Genomic DNA, 17,846 nt, shown 5'->3' with positions numbered 1-17,846 from the left:
TGCACGAGCGGTGAGTTTCCAGACACCTTTTTAGTCTTTATAGTCTTTAGGTGCAAGGCACGTTAACATTGAACAGGACTTCGTATAATGCTTTTCTCCCTTTTGTCTTGCAGGACTCTTGAGGAAGATGGAGTGAAGCGCCTGGAAATGCGTGAGTAAATGCAAGCGCTCTAACTGTCTTTTCCCTTGCAGCGTAGTTCGTGCCGAAGAGACGCCGGAGTATTGCAGGCGTTCTATTGCGAAGAGCGCGATGGGCGTAAGTAAATACCTGTCTAATGTCTCTTCTTTTGTCTTTCAGAAGTTGGGTTGCAGCGCCGGAGTCCGCGGAATGTCCGTAAGTAGATACAATGCTTTTATCTCCGCAGGCGGCGATGCAGTGTGAAGAAATCCAGGATTCACGGAGTGCCGGTGAGTAGTGACAATGTTTTTATCTTTGCAGGCGGAGGTGCAGCGTGCCGAAAATGACCGCAGCCGATGGATCAGGTGAGTAGCACTGCGAGTTAAGGCTGCCTTGCTAACCTGCTGTTTCTTGTCTCTGCAGGTGCTGCTCTCGACTGGATGCGGGAATGGTGAGTATGCTTCTTGCAGATTCAGGATGCAGGAATGGTGAGTATGCTTCTTGCAGATTCAGGATGCAGGAATGGTGAGTATGATTCTTGCAGATTCAGGATCGTAAGAAGAAAGGCTGGAACAGACTCGGTGAGCGTTCTGCTGCAGATGCAGAATAACGCGAAGCACGTTTCGTCTATCGGGTGTGGTTTAAATAACCTTGGAGTGATGAGGCGTCTTCCTCCACGGCCCCGCCTAGGTAAGAAAAGAGTTCCAGTTCCAGAAGCTTTCCAGTGCTGAATCCAGGGAGTGGAGCTTGCCCCACCCAGTTTAGAAAGTAGTTCCTGTTCACAGAGGACTTCTAATAGGCTGGTAAGTAAGCAGCATGGTCTGCTGCAGGTAAGTCCACCCAAGCATCTGCACACATATTATGAGCCCGGCGCTTCCAGTGCCGGGACCGATGATTCTGATGAGCCTGGTGCCACCGGCGCCAGGACAAGGTCCAAAAGGTTCCCGTGGGGACCGGCTGGTGCCTAGGATTAGGGTTAGGGGCCTGCTTCCAAGGACGTTGGGCTGGTCCTGGCTCCTTGGAAGCAGTGATCATGACAGTACCCCCCCTCAAGGCCCCTCCTAAGCGTGTCTTCTCCGGGGGTTTTGGCTTGTCGGGATGATTCAGATGGAATCTCTTGACCAGACGAGGTGCGTGGACATATTCTGAGGGTTCCCAAGACCTTTCCTGGGGGCCGTATCCTTTCCAATCAACCAGATAATATAACTTAGATTTGGAGATCTTGGAGTCTAGAATGTTCTTTACTTCAAATTCGAGTTCTCCGTCTACCAAAACAGGTTCTGGGAGTTCAGTCAATCGGGTTTCTGGTTATACTGGTTTTAATAAGGAGACATGGAATACTGGATGTATTTTCATATGCGCAGGTAATTCCAATTTGACCACCACCGGATTAACTATGGTAGAGATGGGGTAAGGTCCAAGGTATCTCGGGTTGAAGGTGCGGGGTCCTTTTAGAGGCAGGTGCTTAGTGGATAACCAGACCTGATCTCCTACTGCGTAGTGAGGGGCCTCTTTACGGTGTCGATCTGCTCCCTTTTTGACTTGAGCTTTAGCTCTTTGCAGATGGGCAGTGGCTTCTTTAAAAGCACGGGTAATCTCAGAGTGCAAATAATCCACAGCAGGTGTTTCGAATTCTTGGGGAGGATCCAGATTAGAGGTTCTAGGATGATGTCCGTATAATAGGAAGAAGGGAGTCTTCCCGGTTCCAGAATGAGTCGAATTGTTGTAAGCGTATTCAACGATCCAAAGAATATCCTTCCAAGGGTTTTCAGTTTGTTGGAGCATGCAACGCAGATATTGCTCTAGAGTCTGATTTGTCCTCTCGGTTTGTCCGTCAGTTTGGGGATGGTGACTGGTTGAAAGTCTTACATCAATTTGGGCTAGACGACAGCAACTTCGCCAAAAGTGGGAGATGAATTGACTTCCCCTATCGGAGATTAAAACCGAGGGAAAACCGTGTAACCGAACGATGTTTTCTAAGAATTCTCGGGACAATACCGAAGCCGAAGGTAGGCCCTTCAGGGGAATGAAGTGAGCCATCTTGGAGAATAGATCCACGACTACTAAAATGGTATTATACCCTGAGCATGGAGGTAAGTCCGTGATGAAATCCATGGACAGGGTATGCCATGGACAGGGAGGAATATCCAGAGGGTGTAAAAGGCCGGCTGGTTTCTCCCTCTGACTTTTATTCTGGGCACACACACCGCAGGAGATTACAAAGTCTCTAATATCCTTCTTCCATGATGGCCACCAGAAATGTCTCTTGATCTTTTCCATGGTTTTGGTAATGCCAGGGTGACCCTCCATTAGAGAGTCGTGATAACCGGAGATTACTTGTTTTTGTATTTTCTCACAGGGCAAGTACAATCGCCTTTGGAAATATGGTAGGTCTTGATCCACTGAGAATTCTTTTCCCTTTAATTGCCAGTCCTGCAAATCGGCCGGAGTTAGGAGTGACTTGACTGTAGTCTTGATGTGTTCAAAGGATTGAGCGCTGACCAACCCCAAAATCCTTTGTTCTGGGATTATGGGTATTGGTTCCGGATTGGTCAAATGTTCATCTACTCCCATCCGAGAGAGGGCATCTGCTTTTCCGTTTTTACTGCCGGGTCGATAAGTAATTAGAAAGTCAAACTCAGCCAGAAACAGAGCCCAGCGAAGCTGTCTGGAAGACTGAGCTTTGGCCGTCTTCAGATATTGTAGATTGCGGTGGTCAGTCATTAAGGTGACTGTGTGTCTGGCTCCCAAAAGATAATGCCGCCAGGCTTTAAAGGCCGATCTGATAGCTAAAAGTTCCTTGTCTGTAATTGAATAGTTGATCTCGGAAGCCGAGAATTTGCGGGACCAAAAGGCTACTGGATGTAATTGGTGTGTGACCGGATCTCTTTGTGATAACACTGCCCCCATAGCAAGACTAGAAGCATCCGTTTCCACGATGTAGGGGAGTTCTGGGCGAGGATGTTTTAGAACAGGTGCAGAAATGAATTTAGCTTTTAAGTCCTGAAAAGCTTGTTCTGCTTCAGTAGACCATTCAAAACGTTTGTTCTTCTTTAACAGAGCAGTGATAGGCTGGACTATCCGAGAGAATTCAGGAATGAATCTGCGGTAAAAGTTAGCGAAGCCTAACATGCTTTGAACTCCTTTTACCGAGGTTGGTGATGGCCACTTGATGATTGCGTCGACCTTCTTTTAATCCATATGAACCCCATTAGGTGACAATATGAATCCCAGGAACTCAACTTCAGTTACGTTGAAAACGCATTTTTCAAGCTTGGCAAAAAGGTTATGTTGACGCAGTCTCTCGAGAACCTTTTTAACGTGTCTCTGATGTTCCTCTTCAGATGATGAATAGACAAGGATGTCATCAATGTAGACAACAACACACACATCTATGAGTTCTCTAAGGACATCGTTCATAAAATACTGGAAAGCGGCAGGAGCGTTACAAAGTCCAAAGGGCATCACTTGATATTCGAATAGCCCATACTTGGTGCGAAAGGCCGTCTTCCACTCATCGCCTTCTTTTATTCGTACCAAGTGGTAGGCTCCTCTGAGATCCAACTTTGTATATATATATATGCTTCTTTGACTTGGTCCAGGAGTTCAGGGATCAAAGGTAACGGGTATCTGTTTTTAACGGTGATTTGATTCAGGGCGCAGTAATCTATACAAGTTCTAAGGTCTCCTTCCTTTTTCGGAACGAAGAACAAAGCCGAGGAAGCTGGAGATTTAGAAGGACGGATAAACCCGTTAGCTAGGTATTGGTCCAGATATTGCCTTAGGTGAAGATTCTCTGGCTCGGTGAGGGCATAAATCCTACTGCAAGGAGGAGTTGTTCCGGGTATCAGGTCTATTTGACAGTCGTAAGACCTATGAGGAGGCACGGTGTTAGCTTGATCCTTCCGAAAGACATCTTGGAATTCTTGGTCGTCGGGAGGTAATGTGGGAACCTCAGAAGAGATTGCCGCCACTGAAACTTCAGGCCGAGGATAACAAGTGGTAAAACATCCTGAAAACTGAACCGTCTTTGCTCGCCAGTTGATCTGAGGATTGTGCTTCTCTAACCAAGGGATTCCCAGAATGATCTGAAACTGAGGGGCCTTGATCACATCGAACACGATTTTCTCCCGGTGTCCTTCTTGGCTCACTAGCGTCACTTCTTGGGTGGCGTGCGTTACTGGTCCGGAGGCTATCTCCGTGCCATCCACTGTAGTAATGACGTCTTTTACTGCTTTAGGGACAAGGGGTAGATTCAACCTTGATGCCATTTCACGGTCCACATAATTGCCGATTGCTCCGCTGTCGATGTAAGCTTCAATTGCATGCAAACGATCCGGACGTGCAGAACTAATGAGGACCATGGGCACCACGAAGTGCGAGGTCACGGGACAGATCTTAACGCTCGGCAAGAGGACCTCTACACTTGCCGGGCTAGGTCGTTTCCCTGCTCAGAACTTGAGGTACTGGAATCTGCGGCTCCTACAGCCTTCTTAGCTGGTTTCACTGGACAGTCTCGAAGAAAGTGCCCCGAGTTCCCGCAATAGAGGCATAATTGCAGCTGTCTTCTTCTTTCCCGCTCCTTTTGGGTTAAAGGACCTTTCATCCCCCCTATTTGCATGGGTTCCACAGTGTCAGCTCCCTTAGTAGAAGTCTGTGGTTTAGAAAACACTCGGGTATCAAATTTAGAACGATCAGCCTTCCTGTTCTGTAATCTGTGGTCCAATTGGACGACTAAGTCAATATAGTCTGAACATTCTTGTGGAGGGTTCACAACTTGAGCTAACATATCCTTGAGCTCTCCACGCAGGCCTCTGTAGAAAAGCGTAATTCTATTATCCTCGGGCCATTGAGTTTCCACTATGAGTCTGTTGAATGAGGCTATATAGGTCAAGAGGTCTTGATTACCCTGTCGTAATGAAAGAAGTTCATTGTCCAAGGCCTGCCCTTGTGCATGTCTTGCAAACAGTTTCTCCATGCTGGACTGGAAGGCCTGGAAATCATGTAAAACCGGATCATCCTGGGTGACTAAAGGGATCGACCAATCTGCGGCGCTGCCACTGAGATAAGAAAGCACGAAAGCCACTTTGGTCTGGTCTGTTGGGAATGCAGCTGGTCGACATAAGAAATGTAAGCGGCACTGGTTGAGGAACACTGCAAATTTCTTTGGGTCACCAGAAAAACGTTCGGGCGGAGCCAAGGGCACATTACCAGGTAGATTGATTTGCACTGGATTTACAGATGATGCAGAAGGATAGCTCCCTCCTGGAGTGGGCAGGGGTGTCTGTCCTGCCTGCGTTTGTAGCAATTGCCTAGCAAGGTCCTCTGTTCGCTCCTTGGAAACTATCAGTTCTCTTCTTAGAGAGCTTGTTTCCTGACGAGCTGCATGTACTTCTGCTCTTAATTCCCCGAGCAACTGGGCTAAGTGATCAGTGTCTGAGGTTTCCATTGCGCCTGGGTAGGAGTTTTGCGGTGGGCTTCGCGTTCTGTAACGCTCACCTTATTCCCACGGAGGCGCTGATCTTGGCAGGAAGGTGTCTGTGACTCGAAAGGTGATGTGCAGAACCCGATGGGCTTCGGGGGTCGAACCTCTTCGCACTGTGTGTCGAACTCGTAGGGTTAGGTTTCTGCAGGTGAAAGAATATGGGGGGTTAATGGTCTGGGTTGTTCAATGTCCCTATTCCTCTCTCTCCCTCTCCGTAGAACCCCCAGGTCAACGTGCTCACCTTAGATAGGTGAATGCTGGGCTCTCCATCTGCGTCGGGCGCAGGGCGCTGTTGCCAGTTCCTTCACTGGTGAAACATAGGCCTCTTGGACTCAGAAGACCATTACCGTCGTTAACTGCACGAGCGGTGAGTTTCCAGACACCTTTTTAGTCTTTATAGTCTTTAGGTGCAAGGCATGTTAACATTGAACAGGACTTCGTATAATGCTTTTCTCCCTTTTGTCTTGCAGGACTCTTGAGGAAGATGGAGTGATGTGCCTGGAAATGCGTGAGTAAATGCAAGCGCTCTAACTGTCTTTTCCCTTGCAGCGTAGTTCGTGCCGAAGAGACGCCAGAGTTTTGCAGGCATTCTATTGCGAAGAGCGCGATGGGCGTAAGTAAATACCTGTCTAATGTCTCTTCTTTTGTCTTTCAGAAGTTGGGTTGCAGCGCCGGAGTCCGCGGAATGTCCGTAAGTAGATACAATGCTTTTATCTACGCAGGCGGCGATGCAGTGTGAAGAAATCCAGGATTCACGGAGTGCCGGTGAGTAGTGACAATGTTTTTTATCTTTGCAGGCGGTGGTGCAGCGTGCCGAAAATGACCGCAGCCGATGGATCAGGTGAGTAGCACTGCGAGTTAAGGCTGCCTTGCTAACCTGCTGTTTCTTGTCTCTGCAGGTGCTGCTCTCGACTGGATGCGGGCATGGTGAGTATGCTTCTTGCAGATTCAGGATGCAGGAATGGTGAGTATGCTTCTTGCCGATTCAGGATGCAGGAATGGTGAGTATGATTCTTGCAGATTCAGGATCGTAAGAAGAAAGGCTGGAACAGACTCGGTGAGCGTTCTGCTGCAGATGCAGAATAACGCGAAGCACGTTTCGTCTATCGGGTGTGGTTTAAATAACCTTGGAGTGATGAGGCGTCTTCCTCCACGGCCCCGCCTAGGTAAGAAAAGAGTTCCAGTTCCAGAAGCTTTCCAGTGCTGAATCCAGGGAGTGGAGCTTGCCCCACCCAGGTAAGAAAGTAGTTCCTGTTCACAGAGGACTTCTAATAGGCTGGTAAGTAAGCAGCATGGTCTGCTGCAGGTAAGCACCCAAGCATCTGCACACATATTATAAGCCCGGCGCTTCAAGTGCCGGGACCGATGATTCTGATGAGCCTGGTGCCACCGGCGCCAGGACAAGGTCCAAAAGGTTCCCGTGGGGACCGGCTGGTGCCTAGGATTAGGGTTAGGGGCCTGCTTCCAAGGACGTTGGGCTGGTCCTGGCTCCTTGGAAGCAGTGATCATGACACTAGCAGCATGGAGGATTTCAAGTCAAGATGGAGAAACCCCGGGATGTCTCGCAGGGTGATCAGTCTCATCGAGGATAGCTGGGCTCCTACCACCCTTAAGAGGTATTCCAACTCTTGGGCCCTGGAGCACCTGGTCCCGAAGGAAAGGATTACATCCAGTTTCAGCACCTGTAGAGGAGATCTTGATTTTCTTAGCGTCTCTAGTAGAAAGAGGGCTTGCTTACAGGACAGTGAACGTATATCGTTCATCAATCTCTGCTGGCCATGACCTTGTTGAAGGAGTGCCTGCAGGAGAACACCACGTCGTCTGCAGCATACTAAAGGGTGTCAGACTTACAGTCTCACCCCATTCCCGCTTTGACAAACTTTGGGACGTTAACAAAGTATTGAATCTTTTCCTGTCATGGCCACATAATGAGGAACTATCACGTACGGCCCTAGCTGGAAAACTCACTACCCTACTCTGCTTGGTCTCCTGCAGGAGAGTCTCTGACGTCAGAGCCCTCGATCTAGCGGGTAGGATTTTTTTTCTCCTGATGGCATTGTATTCCACATACGCAGAAGGACAAAATGTAACTCTAGGGTGATCTCTTACCCTGCCTTCAAGCACCAACCCAAGTTTTGCCAGGTTAAATACCTGAAGGTTTATGAAGAAAAGACAGCCTCTCTTAACTTACTAGAAAGTCTTAATACTATTAAAGACACAGAGGCGAGCATTAACCCACCCAAAGAGAAAACAATACTGTGTATCACGCTTAATTGTCACTAAATGTATTAACATAAATTGTTGAAAGCTTAAAGTACAGTTGTATTCTGTCAGAATAACTCAATAACATTTCCTCCCTCCCCGATAAGGGAACTAGGGTTGTAATATACATGAAGTAATTTTTACTCTCGATCTTTTTTTTTTCAACAGCGCCCGCTGAGATAAGTCTGCCTGAACGGCAGTTCGACAATTTCTACCAACTACAAGTTACTGCCTTACCATGGACAGTCAAGTTCGCAGCCTCGAAAGAGGAAGTTACATCATGTTCAGGACTCTTTATGAAGGGATCTGGATACCTATTGGAGGACTGGGTCACATGTTATTGTCTCATTAATGAACTCTGGGGAACTCTGGGAAATGGAGTGTGTCTTCTTTCAGAAACCCATGGATATATTATTGTGTTATGTTATACTTGTTATGTTGTATGTTTAGTGCACCTTTTCTCTATGCTTTACTCATATGATACCTGGTGCACAAACATACCTTGCTGCTGAGCCTTTCTTTACTGTCTTAATAAAGAAAGAGAAGTATAATGTTCACCTCTGTGTCTTTAATAGAATTAAGACTTTCTAGTAAGTTATTATGGAAAATCTTTATTCTCAAGGCAATTGAATGAGTTGAACAGTGGCGAAAATGAAAGAAATTAATGGCCGTCTGTCAATGGATTATGGAAAGGTGTAATCGATAGGGGGGGAAGAGGAATGGAAATTAGATTTATTTTAATTAATTCGTTATTTATTTGCTTATACCGTGCTGAAAGCTTGCACTCATCGGGCGTGATGAGGAGACACTAGACCTGAAACATACATGGACACGAGACACTTGTCTGTACCAAACATTAAAAGCTGTCGCCTAACTAAATGGTCAGTATTGGGTTTACTTAAAAAAAGGGTTTTCAATTTGTCAGGTATTTGGGATCTAGTCTCCGGTTTAAAGGTAGTTTTTTTCCATTTAGTTGCCACAGCTTTAGAGAAGAATTTACCAAGGCCATTGCAATGCTTGTGAGGTGCGACAACAATTTGGTCCAAGGCTGTTGATCTCAATGCCCGCTATGGTAGATACCGAATGATCTTTGATTTGAGATATGCTGGTGCTTTCCCATGGAGACATTTGTGAGCCAATGTCAATGCCTTAAATTGTACTCTGTCTTCCTCCATTAACCAATGCAGCTCCCTTCTGGCACTGCTGATATGCTCAGACTTAGATTTTTGTTTAACTATCCTGACAGCATTATTCTGGATTTGCTAATATTTGGCAATGCACTGCTTGTTTGCACCTAACATAAGTGTGTTCCCGTAATCCAGATGCAAGAGTATGGTTGCCTTTGCTATATTGGTGCAGTTCTCTTCACTGAAAAATGTTTTGATGAGTCTCGGGAGCTTAAACTAGTAAGAACACTTTTTTCTCACGTATTGGGCTTGGGCATCTATGGAGGCTTCCGGTATCATCCCCAGTGTCTTTACCTTACCCACTAGCTGGATCGGGGTATCTTTGATAAGGAAGTACTCATATTGAGGAGTCAGTTTTCCTCTGGCTTGGTGCAACCCAAAAATCATCAGCTCAGTTTTCTTACTATTTAGGCACATCCAATTTTGATCCATCCAAGATTCAATGGTATTGTATAGTGCTGTTAATACTGTGTCGCTATCCTTCACATAATCCCCGCTTAATTCTACCACCAGCTGAGTATCGTCAGTATAGTTGGTGAAATAGGCGTTGATGTTGTCCAGGACTAGGCACAGGAACTGCATGTATAAATGAAAGAGTAGCAGTGATATGCTTGCTCCTTGCGGGGCGCCGCAGAAGATATCAGTTACGTAGGAGAATGTACCTCCCCAGTGCACCTTGGATTTCATATCTGTTAAGAATGATGCTAGCCAGCTGGTTGCCTCCTTTGTACAGTTGGCTACCTTCTCCAGTGCTTGCTGGAGCAGATCAGGATTCAAGATAAAATACTGCAGGGAATTAAAGCCCATACCGGGACCAGAAAAATCAAACCCCTAGGGGCAATATTAATCCCCATAAAAGTCCTTTTGATATATGTATCAGCAAAGGAAGGGTTACTTATAGCAGAGCGTGAGCTGGGGTGCCAGGCAATGCTTCCTTGACAGAAAGCTAAATTGACGAAAATGAATACTGTATATAATATTTGGCTACGGCAGCATAAGCATTCACAAAATAATGTTAAATAGTTATTATTTTTAGGTCTTTTAGGTCTTCTTAAGGCTCAAAATAAGAAAATTTGAGCAAAACTATAATGAGAGCATTAAATGTATTATGGCAGAATCCAGATTTGCTATATAGATTTTATTTGGGCTTTCAATAGTGTTTTGCACCCCTTGTTGTGGGGAAAACTAACTAAGTGGCGTATAGAAGCCTGTCTGTTATATAACATTAAGGGACTCTATACTAATACACCAGTCTCTATTCATTTAAAACAGAACATAGAAATAGAAAGTCTCTGATACCAACGTAGGCCTGAAACAGGGATGTGGGCTAGCCCCTATTCTATATAGCCTATATGTTGCAGACCTTCCTGAAGCCTTAGGTACCACCCACAAATGTACCCTGAATATAAACAATGGGCCTCATTACGAGTTTGGCGGTAGCCATGGAGCTACTAGCTCCATGGCTGCCACCAAACCGGGCTCCTTTACCGGGTTCCCTGAATGGGGAATTGCCGAGCCACTCCGAGTTCAGAGGGCCCGGTAATTCCTCCCTCTGGGAACCCAGACCTTCCCCATTCCCATTTGAGCCCCCATAGGGCTCAATGGGAATGGGAGAGGGCGCTAACAACAGGCTGGTTACGACCGGCCTGTTAGCTCCCTCTTCCCCTCGCGGGACCCGGTAATGACGTCTGGTTTTACCAGGTGTCCTTACCGGGTCCCGTGAGGGGACCTGGTAATCAGGCGGAATGGTGTTAATGGGCCCGCCACCATTAGCGGAGCCCGTTAACCCATCCGCCTGACTTGTAATGAGGCCCAATGTCTCCATGGGTTGGCTTGCCTATGCAGATAATACTGTGCGTTTCCACTTAACACCAGTGGGACTATAGAGATCGATTAAGGCTCTATCAGTATATATGAAGAAGAACTATGTGATGATTAACATAAATAAAGACCAACATAATGATTTTGAGAGGCTCTAATTCAGGAAAACATGCATTGCCCTGGAAACTTGATGGGAAGACTATTGAGGTGGTTGAGCAGTATTGCTACTTAGGGCCTCATTACACGGAAGGCGGTGATCCAGGGTGCTATTAGCACCCTGGACCATGCCGGTAAATTACCGGCACCGCCTTGGCGGTAAGGGGATTTACCGCCCAATTCCAAGGTCGGTGGGGCGGTAAATCCCCCTTCCGCCATTGCCCTTCCCCATTCCCATTTCTGCCCCATAGGGCTCTATGGGAATGGGGAAGGCGCTAATTACGGCACTGCAATTTTGCGGTGCCGTAATTAGCTCCGAGGTCCCTTAGCGGGTTGGTTTTTAACGCCTGCAAAAAGCAGGCGTTAAAGCACCAACCCGCTAAGGCACCTCGTAGTACGGCGGTAAGGGTTAACGGTCACCGTTGCCATTAACGGTGACCGTTAACCCTTACCGCCGTCCGTGTAATGAGGCCCTTAGTCTTTTATATCAAGACAATCACAAGCCTAAATTATTATGCTGAGGTGTGCATCCCATGTATATATGGAGGAAATGGTGTGTAGCCAAACAATATATAGCCAAAAATGTAGGCTCTAATATAAGTGCATTGTAGGAGGTATATAGGGTGAGTATTGTGCCCAGAGCATTGTATTGGTTGGCAACCTTGCCTTCTACCCACACTAAGTGGCTTAAACAAATAGAAGGGAAGATTCTGAGAAGCCTAATAAATGTGCCTAAGGCAACTCCAGTTGAACCATTAAGGGTAGAATATGGAGTTACATCTCTAAGCACTGGTTGGGCTGTCCAAAGAGTGATACTCTGTCTGAAAATGTCAGCTAGTAAATTAAAGACAAATTAACTAAATAGTCTATTGGGCCTGAAAGGCAAGTCTACATATAACAATACACACCTGACAGAACTTAGAGTATTCACAGTAGACTATCTAGAAAACTTAGAAATTACAATAGAAGTCCTTTAATGTACAAATATTGATGTGATATTGAAAAATAAAGCATATATATTGTACAGAATTCAAAACATAGAAAGGATGTCAAAGTTAACTAGATATGTTGAATACTCTAAACAAACCTTTTTAGCAGACACCCCCTTTTCATATTTGACAAAGCTCTGCTCTATAGCTGTGAAACAATTTATAATAAGATTAGGAATGAAATGTATACACACAAATGAGTGTATGGGTATCTGGCAAGATTTTCCTTGAAGGAATGTACATGTCGATTATGTGGAGGTGCATTAGAAACAAGTAGGCATGTCTTAACGGACTTTCTCAAAATGAAACACTTCTATGAAAAATGATATAGAAATTATTGTGCAAATGTTTGTCTTATAACTCTGATCAATTTTGGAATACTCTGTTTAGATCAGACTCAGTGATTATATCGTCCGCTGCTTTTTATGTATGGGAAGAATTTGTAAAATCAGTAGTATGAAAGGCTGAATGAATTAATGATTTTATGCCTGTTTATAATTAAGAATTGTTGAATTTGAAATTAGTTTTTTCATGAAATATGAGATCAAATATGTAATTTATATGAGTGGTGTTTTAATCATGTGTTTAAGGCTTGTTCAATAGCCAGATTACACAATAAAAGAAAAAATATTCCTACAGATGTAAAGGCGATGAAGAAGAAGGTGGAGAAGGAGAATGCAGAAGACTAGTCATCCCCATTCCTAGATCACAGAGCTGGATTCTCACAGGCCAACAAATGATAGAACTCTACCACCTTGACAGGTACATAGGGCCATAGGGGCTAACATTCAAACTATGATCAACTTGCAAAAAGTGATCCTCATCACCTGATGTAGGTGTATTTCCTTCACTTTTGTTGGACAGTCATATTTCAACACTGTGTATGTTGCATGGAGTGCCTGTGCCTGCTTTCTTTATGGGCCTGGTCCAGGTAATTGAATTACTTCTAGAGAAAAATGACAACACATGTTTGACTGCACTATTTAGATGTTCATCAGAGACATTGTAAAACCAGAATATGGTAAATGTACTGCAAACAAGATAAGACCAACAGACACAGAGTTAAGTATAAAAAACAGAATGCACTTGGTTTAAGCAGACCCAGGTTCCAAACAACAATAGCTATTGAGAAGTGAAAAATGTACAGAAAGGAAATCAGGTCTTTTATGCACCCCAGTTTACATGAGTTCTGCAGCGGGTTCTATGTCATAGATAGTTTACCGCTCCCTGCTACGTATAGGGTATTCTGTGAAACATTCAGGGATGTCCATTCTAACTTTCTGACCTTACTGACCAGGCTGTTCAGGATCCAAGACTGTATAAACAATGAGCTCATTGTACTTTGCTGTACAATTTCTGTGTGGCTCAGCACTCTTGTGCAGCGATAAACATGTTCTTTATAGCTCCAAATAGGAGATCACAAAAACTGAGTGCATGTATGAAACAAAATGGAGTAGCTTAAGGCCATCCTGAATAAATTCATTTTCACAACATGAAGTCCAGGGTGTATGACCTTGTATTAGTGCTCTTTGCTGCACACACATGTCATTGGTCTTGCACAACTGCACCCTTCTCTGGTTCATGAAGACACACATTGGCAGGCAGACATGGCCCACGGTTAGTGTGAGACAAGGGTCAAATGATGCAAGAAATTCCACCTCCGAAAGGGTAATCTGCTCATTAGATTCCCCTTTCATCCAAACTGTGCTGAAAATGTTACTGTGTATCTGTGTCCTGCTGCACCAGTATCCTGAGTTGCAGCTCTGGCTCTACCAGTGGCATAATGCAGGTACAGAGGTCACAGAAGTAAATTTGACAGCTGCAATGACATCCAAGTCTCTGCAGCACATGGGCAACATTTGAAATATGCTCCCCTGCACCCAAACTTTGATGATCATAAGTTACCCACGCTAGTGGCAGGATAAACTAAAAAAAAAAGCAGTGACCAAGTTTAGGCATACTGCATGATGCTATTTATGGCCACCACATCCAAATTGATACCATTCATGTGTCAGCTCCTGTCATTAAGCTCTTCAGTGGAAGGTGATTTGTATTATGGCCAGACGGGTTGACAGTGCCAAACGGCTGGATATGAACCTGAATGGCCATGCCTCTTCTTTGATCTCTTTGTGATGGCTGCCAATGCCCACCACCAGAGAAAGCCACACAGCCAGCTGTTGCCCTGTTCCTGTGCATCAAAGGATCACTCCCATTCAAAACCAGTAGCCTCACACCAGGGTGCTGCATTGCTAAAGGCCTTTGCTCTTTGTGGGAAGGGATGGGGAGGGTTAGAGTAGGCAGCAGGACTGTGGCTGTAGTCATGGGAAGGAGATTTAAACCACTGGGCCTCATTCCGAGATTGGAGATAGTCATGGCGGTATTTGCGCCATGACTGCCTCCAATAATGGTACCGGCACCGGTCTGGATCAATAGGGACTTACCGGTCTAGTCTGACCTTTGCGGGACCGGTAAGTACCCATTGAAAAAGCCATTCCCCATTCCCATTGAGCTCCTATAGCCCCTATAGGGCTCAATGGGAATGGGGAAGGCGCTAATAACAGTACTGCAAATTGCGGTACCGTTATTAGCTCTGAAGTGCCTTAACGGGTCCCGTCCATAACGCCTGGTCAGACCAGGCGTTAAAGGAGGGACCCTCTAAGGGACCTCGTAGCAGGGCGGTAAGGGATTACTGGCACCAGTCTCCTTAATGGTGCCCGGTATCCCTTACCGCCCTACTCGGAATGAGGCCCATTGTGTTTGTTTCTCTCTAATTCTCTCTTCCCTTCCAGCCCCCTTCATCTACTCTGGAGCAAAAAATCTTGGGTGTGATGTCAGAAGGGCAAAGTCCACTTCATAGACCACAAAGGCACACTAGCTTTACTCCAGTCACACGAGACTGTTGCCTGAACAAGTGGTCTCCCACCCCTTAATCAGATTCAGTCTGGAACAACACCTGAGAAGAACTCACTGGACCTCCTTTTGGGAAATGTATACTTTCCAAAGCCCTCAGCCTGAAGTGAAGAAAGAGCTGTTCAAGGCAGAAGAGAAATGTGCTCCCTACCCACTCCCAGGGCACATTGCGGGTGAACCTTTGCTGTGGACCAGGGCCACTCTGCACTGGACTTTACTAAAGATGGGAGAGCAGACCCTAAATGGAACCTTCCTTTCCTTGAGTGTCTCTGAGTGAGCCACATAGCTTCCAGAGGACCAGGCCAGCTGAGGCTCCCTGTTCTGCTACACCAAATCATTGTGCACTGTGTTCACTGCACCTTGAGCAGGATGTAAGACACCAGTGCTGGCATTTGCACTCCAAAACCAAACCATTGCTTGCACCTCAAACCAGCTCGAGGCTGTGTCTTGCCCTAATCTAGTCTCTTGCTTGCTAGACCCGAATCCACTGCTCGATGCTAGGACTGGACCCGAACTACTGCAGAGTCACAGCTCAGTCCAGCTAACCCTTGAATGGCTGCCTAACTGTACCACACATCCAAGTACCCAGATCACCAGTTTGATGATCGTCACCCACGGACATGAACAATGGGAGCATTACACATTGACCCCTCCCAGCGGCTAAAGCCTGACTTGGCCTGACCCACCCTCAACGAGATCCTGGGGAATGCCCCATCCTGTATCACTGAAAGTTCCCCCCTTTGTGCACATTGTGCATTGCAAAATCAACACTGCAGAATCTGTGTGCTGTGTCCATCTCCTGCAACACACTGCTCAGCACACAGCATAGTGACCAGCCATTGTGTGTGATGCACACCCTGAGCATCACATCAAAATGACAAACTACATCAAAAAGCAAATTACGTTTGTACAGGATCCACAAATGGTCATAGATCATGTGCTGCAGGGACACAGTGGGCCCCAGAAGGCAAACTGAGTGTACATGTGTACATGTAAGGGTGGTTGTACATGTTGTGGATCATAGTGCGACTGTGTGTGTCAGTAGGGACATGCACTCAATACATGCAAGTGCAATCAAGTGACCATCAGTGTCCTCTACGCATCACATTTGAACATTGACCATGTGTACACCCCAGCATGTCAAACCACAACGATGCCCTCACACCTGAAAGGTAAACACAACACATGAAAAGGCATTGATCAGCAGAATACATCATGTACATAGGATACCACAATTACAATGTCAGGGTGCCCATCACACTGTAGGGCAAGACAACTGTCAACAACAAAATACCCCCTCCCCCACAAATCACCATGACCCACTGATCAACAGCTCCTGGGTTATGTAGCCTTCTTCCTTGAAGCCTACCTGGCCACAGGATCACCCTTCCCCTTTGTCTCCATCTTCCGCCTTGCGTGTAAAAAGTGTCCAGCACCCTCAGTGTCCACCTTGACATGCAAAAATACCAAATCAAAGAGAACTCAAAGTAGGCAAACACACAAGCCAAGCAAAAAGCCTGCAGGCAGCAAAACACACCAGAAGAGTCTCCATTAGATGACTTGAAGTAGGAGTACATCACAAAGCACAAGTTCTAGCACAATGATGGAACAACCAAGGTATCACAGTAAAACAATGTCACAACAGGATGAGTACCATGTTTGGTACATGATATGCAATGATGCACCACAAGCTGATGTGTACTGTCACAGCTCCTGTGTACAGGCGCAGGAGTGGCACAAACCAACCACCCCCACCGTGGTCTGAGTGCCTGCAAGGTCAAACTTACACAGGCCACTGCGACCCTGGTGGGGAAGGAGGGTGAGGGATATGTAGTCGGGACAGGCATTGGTAATCTGGATAACCGGAAAGAGGGGCAGGAGAGGGGGGTAGGATTGACAAGGGAAAGTAGGGAATGCACACAAATGTACTACTCACATTAACAGATACACAATCGGACCAAAATTGTTCATCATGCACATAGTACCAAATTACTCAAATGGAACTCAAAGAGAAACTTATCTCTGGGGTGAGTGCTGGCCTCCTGCCTGCTCACTCTCAGGTCCGGTAACAGGAGCAGTTCAATGCTGCAAAGAGAGCCACAGTTACTAATCTGTGCGTGCCCTTAACACACAAACACAGCACCATACATGCCCCAAAGTAACAAACTACTCTACAAAGAAACAATCTGGTGTGGTGCTTCGTACCCATAAGTAACATTCACCCTGTGATGGTTCATACACAGTCAATGCAGTAAGTCAGGCGCCGGTGGCTGCGTGGCAAATGGAAGACCAATGTGTCACTATTCACACAACATGCAATGTTCTCTGGGTAAGCAGCCAGACGCATATAGCAAGGTACGACTTCAAAACAAGTCGTGTTCCACCATAACCAAAATAATGTAGGTAGTGCATGTGTCAAATTCTACATGGAAATAAAATGCACTGCACACAAGTCTGTCCCATCGCTGACTGTCCCTGCGAGCTGCTTCTTTCCATGTCTTGGAACGCTACATGGCTAATACAACTGCCTCAATGGGCCATGGTCGACCGGAGTGTATGTGCCACTGCCCCTGCAGGTGCCCCAGACAACTTTCCCATCAACTAGCCATTAGTCCACTAACGCATCTCAGCTGTATTGTGTGCTTCAACACCAATATTTGTCCAAGCTCACCGTCAGGGCAGCTACTAAGCATGCATGTGCAACATCGCCTGGTGGAAGGTTGGCTGCGGTGTGGCCCCCCTGTGCTGCTCACCTTGTCTGGAGTCCCTTGAAACACGTCAGCTTTTTTTTGGATGTATGAGCGCAATCCCTGTGGCTCTGCTTGCGCACACATGCGCATGTCGGCACCACCAAACATGTCCAGCTTCCAGACATCCAATGGGCCATGTTTGCTGGCAAAGGTTTTCTGGAGGCTCAT

This window comes from Ambystoma mexicanum, chromosome 6p, assembly GCF_040938575.1.
Source record: "Ambystoma mexicanum isolate Mex_15411 chromosome 6p, UKY_AmexF1_1, whole genome shotgun sequence".
Taxonomy (NCBI): Eukaryota; Metazoa; Chordata; class Amphibia; order Caudata; family Ambystomatidae; genus Ambystoma; species Ambystoma mexicanum.
Note: the sequence above shows the minus strand (reverse complement) of the source record.